Source organism: Mustelus asterias, chromosome 20 (assembly GCF_964213995.1).
Source record: "Mustelus asterias chromosome 20, sMusAst1.hap1.1, whole genome shotgun sequence".
NCBI lineage: Eukaryota > Metazoa > Chordata > Chondrichthyes > Carcharhiniformes > Triakidae > Mustelus > Mustelus asterias.
Genome location: NC_135820.1, coordinates 66,522,066 through 66,536,290, shown reverse-complemented (window position 1 = coordinate 66,536,290; position 14,225 = coordinate 66,522,066). Strand labels below are relative to the sequence as shown.

The window sequence follows — 14,225 nt, the reverse complement described above, 5'->3', positions numbered from 1 at the left end:
AGGTATAGAATCATGGGGAAATGGAGGGGCAGAGAAAGAAAAATCATGATATCCGGGATTCTTTTACCTTTCCAGTTTTGGTGTTGAACTTCACTTCAAGCCAAATATTTGTCAAAGCTGAGGTATACTATACCAGCACAGGAAGGATGGTTGATTCATGGTATCGCTGGTTAACATAGAATAGCTTATCTGAACATCTGTGGCCCTCCTCTTTAATCTGTGCCGAAATGAACTGAATGGTGAGCAGGTGAGAGTCCCCAAATTTGAGCCTTGGTGTGCATCGAGTCAGTTCACCCAAATCCATAACTATTCACAGGTTAGAGTAAAGAAAAAAAATTGCTAAGCTTCCTACCCCTTACAACAGTGGTTCCCAAAGGGTGCGGCGCGCAACACAGGCGCGGCGAGAGAGGATGGCAAGTGTGGCGGGAAGATTCAAGGACAAAGAAACATTTAAACATAGTTTAAACAAGCATTGTTTTATACTTTCTGGATGTCCCATGATCATATTATAAAGTAGTTGTGTTCTATGTTATGAATTAAGCACTGCTAGGAGTTGTTTTTATTTGTTTTTGAATGTATTTCTCATCAATAAAAAATTTGGTGTGGCACGACCAAATTTTTATTCCGAAAGTGCGGCCCAGTGAAAAAAGTTTTGGAACCACTGCCTTACAACTATGCACCAATTGTTAGAAGAATGCATGTATGAATGCTAGGCATGGGTATGGTTAACCCTATTGTCGAGGTTCACATGAAAATGGCAATAAGTTATGGAAAGTGCCAGCTATACACACATTGCAAAACATGCTTTCATAGTGGAAACAATGAAAGATAAGAAACAGTAACTATACTTGTGTTAAATAAATTCACGATATGTTTACACTTAAGAATTTATACATAGCATATGGTAGGCCTAGCTGCATAAACAAATAAAAATATTAATGTATTACTCACTTAAAATCCAGAATTCCAGTATATTTATAATCATTTGTGGCTTCACAGAACTTGCTTAAAACATGAGTCATAAAATGTTACAACACAGAAACATTGTTCACTCAGTCTGGTTATAAAAGTTGTGATGTTTAGTTACTGAAACAAAAGCTTGAAGGCCATAGGAATGATGTTTACAGTGACAAACATTACAAACATATAAATATAGTTTTATTTTTAAGAATGACAGATCAAAGCGCGTTTCAATTTTAAAATGCTACTTTTCCCTTTTATAATCACATGTAAACATTTTAAGATGAAAATATTGGTAAGCTTTTGGCTGCAATTGTTTTGAAGGCTGCAAGTCAAGTAAATATTGATCTGCTGTAGGCTGGAACAGACTCAAGGATGCAGCCTGACTCTAAACATTGACGAATTGTTGGCAGCCACTTGTTTTGAGGCTGCAGCTCAGGAAATATTGGAGCTGGTGGCTGCAACTAGTTTTAAATCCACGGCCTAGGAAACATTGTGTGGCTTCATGGGACATGGGTGTGGCTGGCTGGGCCAGCATTTATTGCCCTCAAACCAAGTGGCCATTTCAGAGGATAGCTAACATAGAATCCCTACAGTGCAGAAGGAGGCCATTTGATCCATTGAGTCTGCATCGACTCTCCGACAGGGCATCTTACCCATGCCCTATCAATTCCCCTAACTTATACATCTTGGGACACTAAGGGTCAATTTACCACAGCCAATCAACCTAACCTGCACATCTTTAGACAGTAGGAGGAAACCAGAGTATGGGACGAAACCCATGAAGACACAAGGAAAAGGTGCAAACTCCATACAGAGTCACCCTAAGCCAGAATTGAACCAAAGTCCCTGGCTCTGTGAGGCAGCAGTGCTAACCACTGTGCCACCGTTAAGAGTCAACTGCATTGCTGTGGTGCAGGAGTCACATTATATAAAATTCAAAATGGTGCCAGAGACAGGCAACTTCTTGTGACCTGTCCCCAGCAAACCCTCTAATTCCATATTTTACTCTAACTATATTCTGCACCCTCTCCTTCCCTTCTCTCCTATGTATTCTCAATTTATTTACTCACCAGCAAGCAGAGCGGTGGGGGGGGGGGGGGGGGGGGGGCGGGAGAGCTGGGCCTGTTTTCCAGCCGGTGAGTAAATAAACCCCGACACCATCAGTCATTCAGGGTGCCACTGGCTTGTTAACTCTCATTATCTGCCACAAGTTCTACTTTCTTTTTTAAAAGAGTAGGAGGGGGAAAGAAAAACCACGGCGTCCATGTGAAGCCTGAAGCGATGGCGGTTCACGAAGCTCGAACAAACCCCAGCTTCCGTACACTCCTCCCCCCTCCGATTCCCCAGGTCCTGCCCCTTACCCCAAATCCCTTCCAATTGGAAACTGGGTCCTCAGAAGCATCACCCTGGCTCTCTTGGTTTACTAGTCTCGTGATTCTCATCAACCGATTGAAGGCTTGTTATTTACATTTTTTTAAACTCCTTTCTTAAAAAGTTACAGAGCCAATACTCAGTGGACCAGGCAACACCAAATCCATTCCTTGCTTTCTCCAAAAACCAAATTCAAAATCCAATTGAATCCAATTCATGGTCCCCACAAGGGAGAGAAGATCCAAGCTGTACCCCCATCATGGGTTGAGTCATTGAGCAATACAGCAGGGGAAACAGGCCATTCAGCCCAACCGGTCTTTTTAGGTTTAACTTTATTTGAGTCACAAGTAGGCTTACATTAGCACTGTAATGAAGTTACTGCGAAAACCATCTAGTCACCACATTCCAACACCTGTTTGGATACGCTGAGGGAGAATTTAGCGTAGCCAATGCACCTAGCCAGCACATCTTTTGGACTTTGGGAGGAAACCATGAGCAGTCGGAGGAAACCCACACAGACACGGGGAGAACGTGCAAATCCCACACTGTGACTCAAGCCAGGAATCAAACCCAGGGTCCCAGGCAGCAGTGCTAACCGCTGTGCCACAATGATCTGAAGCCTGATCGTAGATAAAAATCCGAGAAGCAATAGCACGATAAGCTTAGGGAATGTTGCACTGGCGAGCTCGTGGCTCCAGCTGATTGCAACCCAGGAAATTCTGGATGCTGCTGCAGGCGGGGTCCGCGATTTGAAGCAACTCTCGCGAGAGGCGAAGGCAGGCAGGCGCCGTCAACACGGGGCCGTTTGTTTTGTGGTGCGGTGTCGGCTGGAAAACAGGCCCATCCCCCCCGCTTGCCGGTGAGTAAATAAACCCCGACACCGTCAGTAATTCTTTGGCTTGTGAACTCAAATTATCTGTCACAAACTCTACTTTCTTTTTTAAAACGTGGGGTGGGGGAAGAAGGGAAAGAAAAATCACGGCGTCCATTTGAAGCCCGAAGCGGCGGGGTTGACGAAGCTCGAGCAAACGCCCAGCGCCCCTCCCCCTCTCTAGTCCCGCCCCTTCCCTTACCCAAACCCCTTTCCGATTGGTCTGAAAACGTCACGGGCTCCTATTTAGAACTGGAACCGCGCACGCTGATAGGATAATTCCGCTGTCAATCAAGTCGGAGCGGTTGACGGAGCTCGAGCTTCCAGTGCGCGCACTTGAATCCTCCCCCTTTTCATCCCTTCCCCCCCATATCCCGCCCCCTCCCTCCAAGCCCCTTCCTTATTGGTCACCGTCTCCCCGTCAAGTGCTTGAATCGCGCACGCCGATGGGAGGATGCTGCTGTCAATCAAGTCGGGGCGGTTAACGGAGCTCGAGCGAGATCGCCAGCTTCCGTGCGCGCCCCCAGATCCCGCCCCCTCCCTCCAAGCCCCTTCCTTATTGGTCACCGGGCTCCCGTCAGTGCGTGGATGGGGCGCGCCGATAGGGCGATGTCGCTGTCAATCAGTCGGGGCGGTTGCGTTTCCGCCGCCGCGGTGCTGCTGCTGCTGCTTTCTGAGCACTTGACAACTTTGAGGTGGATAATCTCGCGATCAGAAGCGGCCGAGGTGGCAGGTAGCTCATGTTTTCCCCCCCCTCTGTGTTTTATTTCGTATAAATATATCTTAACAATGTTTGTTCGGCGGTTGCTCCACCTTCTCCTTCAGAGGAATGTGGAATGAAAGCCAAAAATAAAATGAAGTTGGACGTGACAAGATAGCGTTTGTTCCGCGCAAAGTGTCATCTTGTGAGGGGATGTGGGGTTGGCCGGGAGGGTGGTCACTGCCCGGCCCGGCCGGCTGGCTGGCTGGATGTGTGCGTGTGTTTGTCCATGAAAAGGACGGTGGCGTTTGTCCTTGGGTAGCCCTGCTTGGACAGGGCCTCCTTTGACGTGCCCAAATGTGGGATTATACACACCCACCCCACACACACATCAGTTCACTATAGTTGTTTTTTTGCCTCACCCATCCCCCCAGCTCGGCCGTACGTGTCCCCAAGTACCGAGAGACTTGCCGCTCAGTGAGTGTACACATTTAATCTTGTCACCCAAAAGTTCACAGCCGCCGGTAGCCGTCTCCTCTTCTCCTCCAAGAGCCATGTTTAATACGCGTGAATGATCAATATTCCAGAGCGAAGAACTTCCTCCAGTTGAAATGCATAGTCGACTGTGTAAATTCCCTTTTCTGGCTGAAGGCTTGCTACGAGGTCACCTGAAATCAAATCTATTCTCAGTCGGGACGCATTATTGCAGTTGATTGATTTCTCTCCTCCCCGCCCCCCCCCCCTTCTCTTATTACCTGCTGCAGCCTTTCCGATAATGTATTTGAGACTCGCGAGCAATAATATATAGTTACATCAGTGTAAACTTGAGATTTTACACTTGAAAGCACTGCTATACCGACTCTGTAACTTGAATCTTTGCAACTTACCTTCTCATGTGATTAATACCTCCTTGTGTTACAATATTAACTTAATTTATCTTGTTACCAAGCAGGCAATTATGCAAGTTATACTTCTAGTAAATTGACAGTGGTGGAACATGTCGATAATTCAGCCAAGACTTGGTGTTACCTGGCTCAGAATGTTTTTATTTTTCAGACGTAACCTGTTGGAAGGACAATGTTTGTCACTTTACTTTTGGGTGATTTTGAGTTCAAATGAACACTCAGGAGTTTTCCTGACTTCCAAATAAAAAAACAATAATACTTCGACCAGGGCATCCCAAAGTGCTTTACACCAAATGAAGGAAGTTTTAATTGTAGTTACTGTGGCAGCCAAATTGTGCACAGTAAGCTCCCTCAAACATCAGTGTGATAATGACCAGATAATCTGTTTTCGTGATGTTGCTTGAGGGATAAATATCACCCAGGACACTGGAGATAACTTGCATGCTTTTTTTCAGAAAAGTGCCATGGGATCTCGCCTGAGAGGGCAAATGGGGCTTCGGTTTAACCTGTGATATGAAAGACAGCATCTCCAACAATGCAGTGCACTCTCGGTACATCACTGAGTTGTCACCTATTGTGCTCAAGCCTCCTGACTCCAGCAAGCATTTATTGCATCACTGTCACAAATGTCATACATCCAAAATGGTGCTCGCCTGTAGGTGAAGAACATTTTGACTTAAATAACAAGTATTTATCTAGTGGTATGTGAAAAAGGAAGAGTAAAGAAAGCTTGGCTCCTTGGAGGATGAGCTTTGGAGGCTTGTCTTTATTAGCTGAGGCATACAGTTTAAGAGCAGGGAGGGTATGCTGGAACTGTATAAGATGTTGGTTAGGCCACAGCTAGAGCATTGTGTGCAGGTCTGGAATCCACATTCATAATCAGTAAGGATAGACAACAGCAGCAACTCCACGATCATCCTCAACACCGGTGCTCCACAAGTTTGTGTCCTCAGGCCCCTACTATACTCGTTATATACCTATGATGGTGTGGCCAAATTCCCCATCAACTCAATTTTCAAGTTTCTGATGACACCACCGTGGTCAGTTGGATCTCAAATAATGACGAGACTGAGTACAGGAATGAGATAGAGAATCTGGTGAACTGGTGCGACGACAATCTCTCCTTCAATGGCAACAAAACAAAGGAAATTGTTTTTACAGATGCACCGTAGAAAACATTCTTGCTGGTTGTATCACAACTTGGTATGGCTCCTGCTCTGCCCAAGACCGTAAGAAACTAAAAAAGATTGTGAATGTAGTCCAATCCATCAGGCAAACCAGCCTTCCATCCATTGACTCTGTCTACACTTCTTGCTGCCTCGGAAAACGGACATGGTCTCTTCCACCTTCTTCTGTTGGGAAAAAGATACAAAAGTCTGAGGTCACGTACCAACCGACTCAAGAACAGCTTCTTCCCTGCTGCTGTCAGACTTTTGAATGGGCCTACCTCACACTAAATTGATCTTTCTCTACACCCTAGCTATGACTGTAACACCACATTCTGCACTCTCTCTCCTTTCCTTCTCTATGAACAGTATGCTTTGTCTGTCCAGCATGCAAGAAACAATACTTTTCACTATACTAATACATGTGACAAATCAAATTGTAGGAGAGATGTGATCGCATTGGAAAGGATGCAGAAGATATTTACCAGGATGTTTCCTGGGTGGGAGAGTTTTAGTTATGAAGAGAGATTGGATAGACTGGGGTTGTTTTCCTTGGAGCAGAAGAGACTGAAGGGGTCATGATTGAGATGTATAAATTATGAGGGGCATAGATGGAGTCACAGGAAGAAACTTTTCCCCTTGGTGACGAGGAATGAGTAGGGGGCATAGATTTAAGATAAGGGGCAGGAGGTTTAGAGGAGATGTGAGCAAAATGTTTTTCACCCAGAGGATGGTGGGAGCCTGGAATTCACTACCTGGAAGCATGGTGGAGGCAAAGGATTTAGATGTGCACTTGCGATGCCAAGGCCATGGGCCAGGTGTTGGAAAATGGAATTAGAATGGTTGGGTGGTTTGTCTTTGACCAGCGCAGATGCAATGGGCCTTTTTTTGATGTTGTACACCTCTGACTAATAACTTTTTCAAAAGGAATTATAAAGTTTAGAGGGAAACAGTATTGAAATGGAACTAATTGGATAGCTCTTCCAGAACTCAGTCTTGGATAGATTAGATCCTCTGTGGAATGATGCTTGAGTTGCAAATTTGACTGACTTATAAAGATTTCTGGCTCTTAAAGAAAAGTCTTTGAGAGAAGTCATCATGGTGGTTGATGATTCACTTGTCCTGTGGAACTATATTACACAATGACCATGTTAAGGAGATGGAAAATAATGAGCCCTAGCTGCTTTAAACTATGTGGATGTAGTTATTCCTGCTTCTTTGGAATTGTATTATCCAGATTTTTCTAAAACCAAATAGAAAATTTACAATAGTGCAAAAATGTACAAATAGCTATGAAGAAAATGCACTCTCTGCAAGATGCTGCAATCCAGCACAGCTTCAGCAGAAACTACAAATGTGCTGTGGGATGCAAGGAGTCAAGAAAATAACAAATAAGCTGTTTCTAGTTTCTGCAGCTTCTGCAAATACTGTAAATTTACCACATTGTTCTGTAGGACAAAAAAAAATGCCAGTTATTTGGGTTTATAAGATAGAAACAATTGTGGAGGGAAAAACAATTACCCATTTGAAGCAAGTTTTTGTCAAGTGGTAAGTAAATAGTATAACATATATTTCTGTATTTTTACATCAGTAAGCTAAAATACATATTTACACTGCTTTCTTTTCAAGTTAATTAGACATTTTACAAATAATATAAATTTTTTTTTAGAAATTCCGCAAGCAAACATTTCCTCTTTTTAAAAAAGGTGGTAGAGGTTTCATAGCATTCAAGTCATTTGGCTCAATTCCCTACCTTGACCCTTTTACTGCAAGCGTATCACCTTAAGAAGAAATGGCCTGCTATGATAAAGATACTCTGTCACATTTCCAGACATAGCCCTAATTGTTAAAATTAAATTTTGACATTACAAGGTTTTCTTGAATTATTTAGTTAGATTTGTTTCATTACCAAAATTACAAAAACCTTCCAGACCATTGGTTTTGACAAAAGTTTTTTTTTTGATGCATTCATTTTGCTTAAGTCAACTGTGCTAAGTGTATCCTCTCACCCTAAGCAATTGCATTCCTCCTTTTTTTCATTCATCCGTGGGATGTGGGCATGGGGCTGCTTAGATCAGCAATTATTGTTAATCCCCAGTTATCCTTGCGAAGGAGGTGTTGAGCTGTCTTTTTCTTTTTTATACATCTGTCCTTTACGGGGTTTAAAAAAAAAAATTCTTTCATGGGATGTGGGCATTGCTGGCAAGGCCAGCATTTGTTGCTCATTCCTATTTGACCTCGAACTGAGTGGCTAGCTTGGCCATTGCAGAGGTCAGTTAAGAGTCGACCACATTGCTGTGGGTATGGAGTTACATGTAGCCCAGATTGATTAAGGATGGCAGATTGCCTTCCTGAAAGAACAAAGAACAGTACAGCACAGGAAACAGGCCCTTCGGCCCTCCAAGCCTGTGCCGCTCCTTGGTCCAACTAGACCAATCGTTTGTATCCCTCCATTCCCAGGCTGCTCATGTGACTATCCAGGTAAGTCTTAAACGATGTCAGCGTGCCTGCCTCCACCACCCTACTTGGCAGCGCATTCCAGGCCCCCACCACCCTCTGTGTAAAAAACGTCCCTCTGATGTCTGAGTTATACTTCGCCCCTCTCAGCTTGAGCCCGTGACCCCTCGTGATCGTCACCTCCGACCTGGGAAAAAGCTTCCCACTGTTCACCCTATCAATACCCTTCATAATCTTGTATACCTCTATTAGATCTCCCCTCATTCTCCGTCTTTCCAAGGAGAACAACCCCAGTCTACCCAATCTCTCCTCATAGCTAAGACCCTCCATACCAGGCAACATCCTGGTAAACCTTCTCTGCACTCTCTCCAATGCCTCCACGTCCTTCTGGTAGTGCGGCGACCAGAACTGGACGCAGTACTCCAAATGTGGCCTAACCAGCGTTCTATACAGCTGCATCATCAGACTCCAGCTTTTATACTCTATACCCCGTCCTATAAAGGCAAGCATACCATATGCCTTCTTCACCACCTTCTCCACCTGTGTTGCCACCTTCAAGGATTTGTGGACTTGCACACCTAGGTCCCTCTGTGTTTCTATACTCCTGATGTCTCTGCCATTTATTGTATAACTCCTCCCGACATTATTTCTTCCAAAATGCATCACTTCGCATTTATCCGGATTAAATTCCATCTGCCACCTCTCCGCCCAACATTAGTGGATGAACCAGATGGGTTTTTACAATTTATGATAGCTGTCACGTTCCAGTTTTTTTTATTAATTGAATTTGAGTTCAGCCAACGTGGTGGGGTTTAAACCCATGTGGCCTGAGCATTAGCCTGAGCCTCTGGATTACTAGTCCAGTGCACTAGTGAAAGAGTTTTCCTTGAAAAAGCGCTGGTTTCTCTATGACAGGACTTTGCTGATGACTTGACAAATTAGCTCAAAGTAATGGTAGGAAATTTTGATTCCATTTGAAGGTTCACCAGTTGATTTGTCAAATCTTTAGATAACATTTCTTGGGATTCTGTCTTCTTTTGTTGAGATGAGGCGAAGCTAATAAAAATCTGATTTGTTTAGAAAGTGGGTCTTGCCCTAGCATATTTATTATTTAATTGTAGCAGGTTGCAATAGAAGATGAATATATCAGGTGTGTTCCATCAGATGCAAGATGCCCTGGAGAAATTCAGGGAACTGTAAGTGAAAACCTTTGTTTTAACATTTGTACAGGGAGGGTGATGTACTATAGAATAGTATGTACTAATTATTTTGTCATATTTTGGTTTTTGATTATAAATAATTTTGATCTGGTAGAATAGATGTAGGCTGGAAGAAACTTCTTGCAAATTGTTATTGACAAGAATATACATCTGAGTTGAAAGTTCTGAAAACCTTAGGCAAGCCTTTATAAATGTATCTGCTACATGTAACAAGGTTGTTTGCTCATTTCTAAAGTATTTTACAATTTATTGCACAGGGAGAATTTCCACTCAGTTCAATGAGAATTGAAGATACTGGCAAGAAGATTGAAGGTCTTGTTTTGGAAAGAAGCATGAAAGCACTTAGCTATCAGTTTATCATAAGGCTGAAAATAAAGCGTGCTCTAGAATACAATTAGATCAGATCAAAATTTTTAGGCTATAATGTGTAGTACTGATGGTCCAGACAAAATTGCTATAGTACGGTCTCTAGCTGTAAAAATAATTTACTCAAAACATATGAATTTTGCGGGGTGTGTACTTTGTTTATATGAATGGTAGATCACCTGACTAGAATGCGCTTCCAAAACTCCAGAACAATGCATTTAATATCTTAACACTTCAAAGTGAATATTTATGGTGAGAGCAATAGTTTGTGGTCCAAATTGTTTTAAAAAAGTCTCATCAATAACTTTTTTCTATTGCTGAAAATGCAGACATAAGCATTCACTTGTTTATGTGCAAGATGCATTTTTCATCTTTCATTTTAATCAACAGGAACATTCTCCAGTATTCTGAAGTAGAGCATTGAAGCTGCTGACCATGCTTAATGTTGACTTAAGAGGCTGAAAGGTATTTTTCTGTGCTGCACACCTCTGACTAATTCCATAGCCTCATAACTAATTTCCATCATTTTGTCCCCTCATTCACCAAGACAAACCTAAGCCAATATTAAGCATGGTCAGCAGTTTCAATGCTCTACTTCAAAATACTGGAGAATGTTCCCATTGATTGAAATGACAAGATGTAAAATGCATCTTGAGCATAAACTAGTGAATGTTTGCGCCTACATTTTCAGCAGTAGAAAAGTTATTGATAGGAGACGCTTTTTAAAATGAATCCAAAATTTGGACCACAAATTATTGCTCTCACTATAGATATTCAACTTGAAGTGTTAAGATTTCGAGGATTAATTGTTGAGTCAATATTCAAGATTAGGTTAGATTGGTACATGGGGACAAGGAGTTGAAAGGAAATGGGAACATAGTGGGTAGATGCTATTAAAATAATACCTCGCATGAAGGATAAATGTTGATCTGGACTAGTGGCCAGTTGGCCTGTGTTTTTTCATGTTGTAACTTCTATAAGTTTTCATAAATACAGTTCCAAACAATTTAATTCACCAAATTTATCAAATGGCTATGATTTCAGCCCAGGCTCGCAGAAAGTGATTAGATGCTCATTTATCGGGTTAGATTTTTGATACAATCTCCAGGAATGTGAATTGATGCAACTGGGCATTTAACAGGAAAGTGATTGAGTTTTAAAAGTCTATCAGTTTTGACTGATACCTAAGTGGCATTTTAAGTTATACTTGGAATTTAAATCTGATAGGTTTAAACTGTTTACTATTGAGTTACGATTCTCTGCTTAAAAACTAGTCATAATGTGCGTGTTAAATTTCATCGGCATCTCCATTGGTAAATTTTTTTTTGAGGTGTGAAGCTGTCTTGCAGACCACAAGATCTTAGATATGACATATAATCAGTAAACTAGTACTGATAGCAGCTATGGACAAATAGAAATGTCATAGTTTCGGAGTAGGGGAGGGAAAAATCAACTAGTATTAATAATTACTCAGTGACACCTCCTCAAAAGAATGTCTGAATAGACAAATTAGGCCTTTATTTTCTCAAACTCAAAGGTTGAGGGGTGATCTGATAGAAGTCTACAAAATATTTACATATAAAGATAAACTGTTTCCACTAGATGAAGGCTCTAGAACCAGGGGCCATAATCTAAAAATTAGGGCCAAGCCATTCTGGAGAGATGTTAGTAAACAGTTCTACATGGGGGAGGTTTGGAACTCTCTTCCTCAAACGGCAGTAGATGCTGGTTCAATTGTTGGGTTTAAGTCTGAGATGGACAAATTTGTATTGAGCAGGGGTATCAAGGGATATAGGCCATAGATCAGCCATGATCTTATTGAATGGCAAAGCGGGCTCAAAGGGTTCAATGGCCTACTCCTGTTCCTATGCATAGTCCACTAAAAACAAGAGCGAGCTACATGCTAATGAGGCACCATGGATTATTAAAGACAAAGTTTAGCACTAAGTACATGAACAGGAGGGAAGAGCATGACAATCAGTTGTTACATTTTGGTAAGTAAGGAATACTGTATACAGTATTATAAAAAAGGATTAGGGGCACTGTACAAGATGCAAAAAAAATTTACAAGGATGATACCAAAACTGCTGGGTATGCCTTTTGAGAAAGCGTGAACAGCCTGGGTGTTTCTTCTCTTAAAAAGAGAGAAGACTGAAATGTAACTTCATAGAAGTATTTAAAATTTTCAACGTTTTTGATAGGACTATTCCAACTTGAGGAAAAGCACAAGCGACCTTCTATTATAAGATAGTCACCAAGAAATCCAATACGGAATTCCGAAGAGAGCAGTGCAAATGTGCAACTCCTGAGGTGAATATATATACATTTAAGGGGAGGCTAGCTAATCATATGAGCAGGAGGGAAGAGAGGATTATACTTATTTTAGATGAGGAATGATGGAAGAGGTTTTGAGTGGAGCATTAGCATAAGCGTTGATTGGTTGGGCTGAATGGTCTCTTTCTGTGCTTTATATTTCTATGTACGTATTATTTTGCTGCTTCACTCTTCCCAGAATTAATTAACTAGTGTCTCTAGGAATGAAGGAGAAGGCAATTGGTGGCATAAAGATATTATAGATATTTGAAAAATCACTCATTGACTACTTTCTAGTTTTTCAAGTTTTAGACTTTGAGGATTACGGTCATCAGGTGTTACATTTTGACTGTAGATCTGAAAATGCTTTTAACTACTTAATCTGTCAATGGAGCACTTCCCTGTCAAAGAATAAAGAAAAGTACAGCACAGGAACAGGCCCTCCGGCCCACCAAGCCTGTGCCGATCATGTTGCCCTATCTTAAAAAACAACCCTTACTCGGTCCGTATCCCCCTATTCCCTTCCTATTCATGTACCCATCCAGATGCCTCTTAAATGTTGCTAATGCGCCTCTCTCACCTTTGAATTTAAACACCAGATATTTCACTCAAGTGAGAGAACTTTCCAGGCATTTTACTCTTAAGGTATCATTATATAGGCAATATAGTTTGATCCATAGATTTAACGTATAACAACCTTTGCATTATTTTGGTTTACTGAAAAATATTGACTACACCCAATCCCTTTGGACTTGGGCTATAAACCAAAAGCCCCCAGAGGGCTTCATAATTGTATTGCTTTGCATTTCAAAATGAAAAAATATTAAAATTAGCTATGAAAACAAAACTATCCCGCACCAATTTTGACATATAGAATTGAGTGTTGGATAATCCATAGAGCAATGCAGAAAAGAATTAAGGCTGGTGGGATGGTTTTTTTGAGGTAAATAATTAGGATATCTTGGATAAGTTACACTACCAGGGAAGAGGTGCTAGTAAAATCTGAAACTCTTGACCAAGATCAGCAAGAGATAATTGGAATTTTTTGGGCATGTAATAAGAAAACATGATTTAGAAAGTCTGATGCTGATGGTGGAGAATGATAGTAAAAGGGATTAAGATAGATAAAGAATTATCCTGCTAAAGAGCCTTGCAAACTGCACAAGTGAACCAACGAAGGTGGTCCATGCCTCCAGAGCAAGATTAACATGGAGATCCATGGAAGAAGTCACTATTATAATGTATGAAAATATGCCACCCAATTCATGCACAGCAGATTCCAAAAATGACAAAGATAAATGGCTATAATTGTTGTTAATTGAAAAACTATCTGCTCTTCTTTAGATCGTGTCATGAGCTCTTAGCATCCATATGAGGGAACCTTAGATTAAAGTCTCAACCAAAAGGTGGCACCTCTTGAGCCAGGCTAGATTATGTTTTAATAGCAGCCTAGATGATTTCTGACTAATTATCCTATCAGTGGATTGAATATTATCATTTGACCTCTGTACTTGAACGTAACTTTGAAAGTCCAAAATCCACATTGCCATGAAAACAATGCCAGTTCTAAAGGTTATGATGATAGGAAAGTAGGCACACTCATTGTTGAGTAACAAAATCTACCATTAACACTGTTGTTGCAGCTACATGAAATACAACTGCGCTTCTCCATACATTTTTAAGACTGACACTTTTTCATAGGGAATGCTGCAACTATTTCATTATCCTGTACATTTAGGTGACCAGATCCCTTGCATACCAACTGCTAGGGAGATTGGAGGCTTCTGGATAGAAATGTGCTAACTCACTTGCTTAGAAGAGCAGAAGAGTGATCCTTGCTCATGATTTTAAGATGAATAATTGAAAGAAAAACATTTACCGGAATACTAGGGA

The 14,225-nt window shown here is 41.5% G+C and overlaps 1 protein-coding gene across 8 annotated transcripts in view; it reads left to right on the top strand.

Annotated features, from left to right (window-relative positions):
- Positions 1-3,099: 3,099 nt before the first annotated feature.
- The window catches only part of osbpl2b (oxysterol binding protein-like 2b), a 74,126-nt gene continuing 63,000 nt past the window's right edge, over positions 3,100-14,225 (top strand). For 3 of the 8 annotated variants that reach the window (XM_078236730.1, XM_078236724.1, XM_078236729.1), the window contains exon 1: positions 3,100-3,193. The gene's annotated coding sequence lies outside the window, so the exon portion shown is untranslated. Of the gene's footprint in view, positions 3,194-3,813; positions 3,939-12,220; positions 12,330-14,225 lie in introns of those variants that run through there. The other 5 variants (XM_078236722.1, XM_078236723.1, XM_078236725.1 and 2 more) reach the window with 5 other exon arrangements.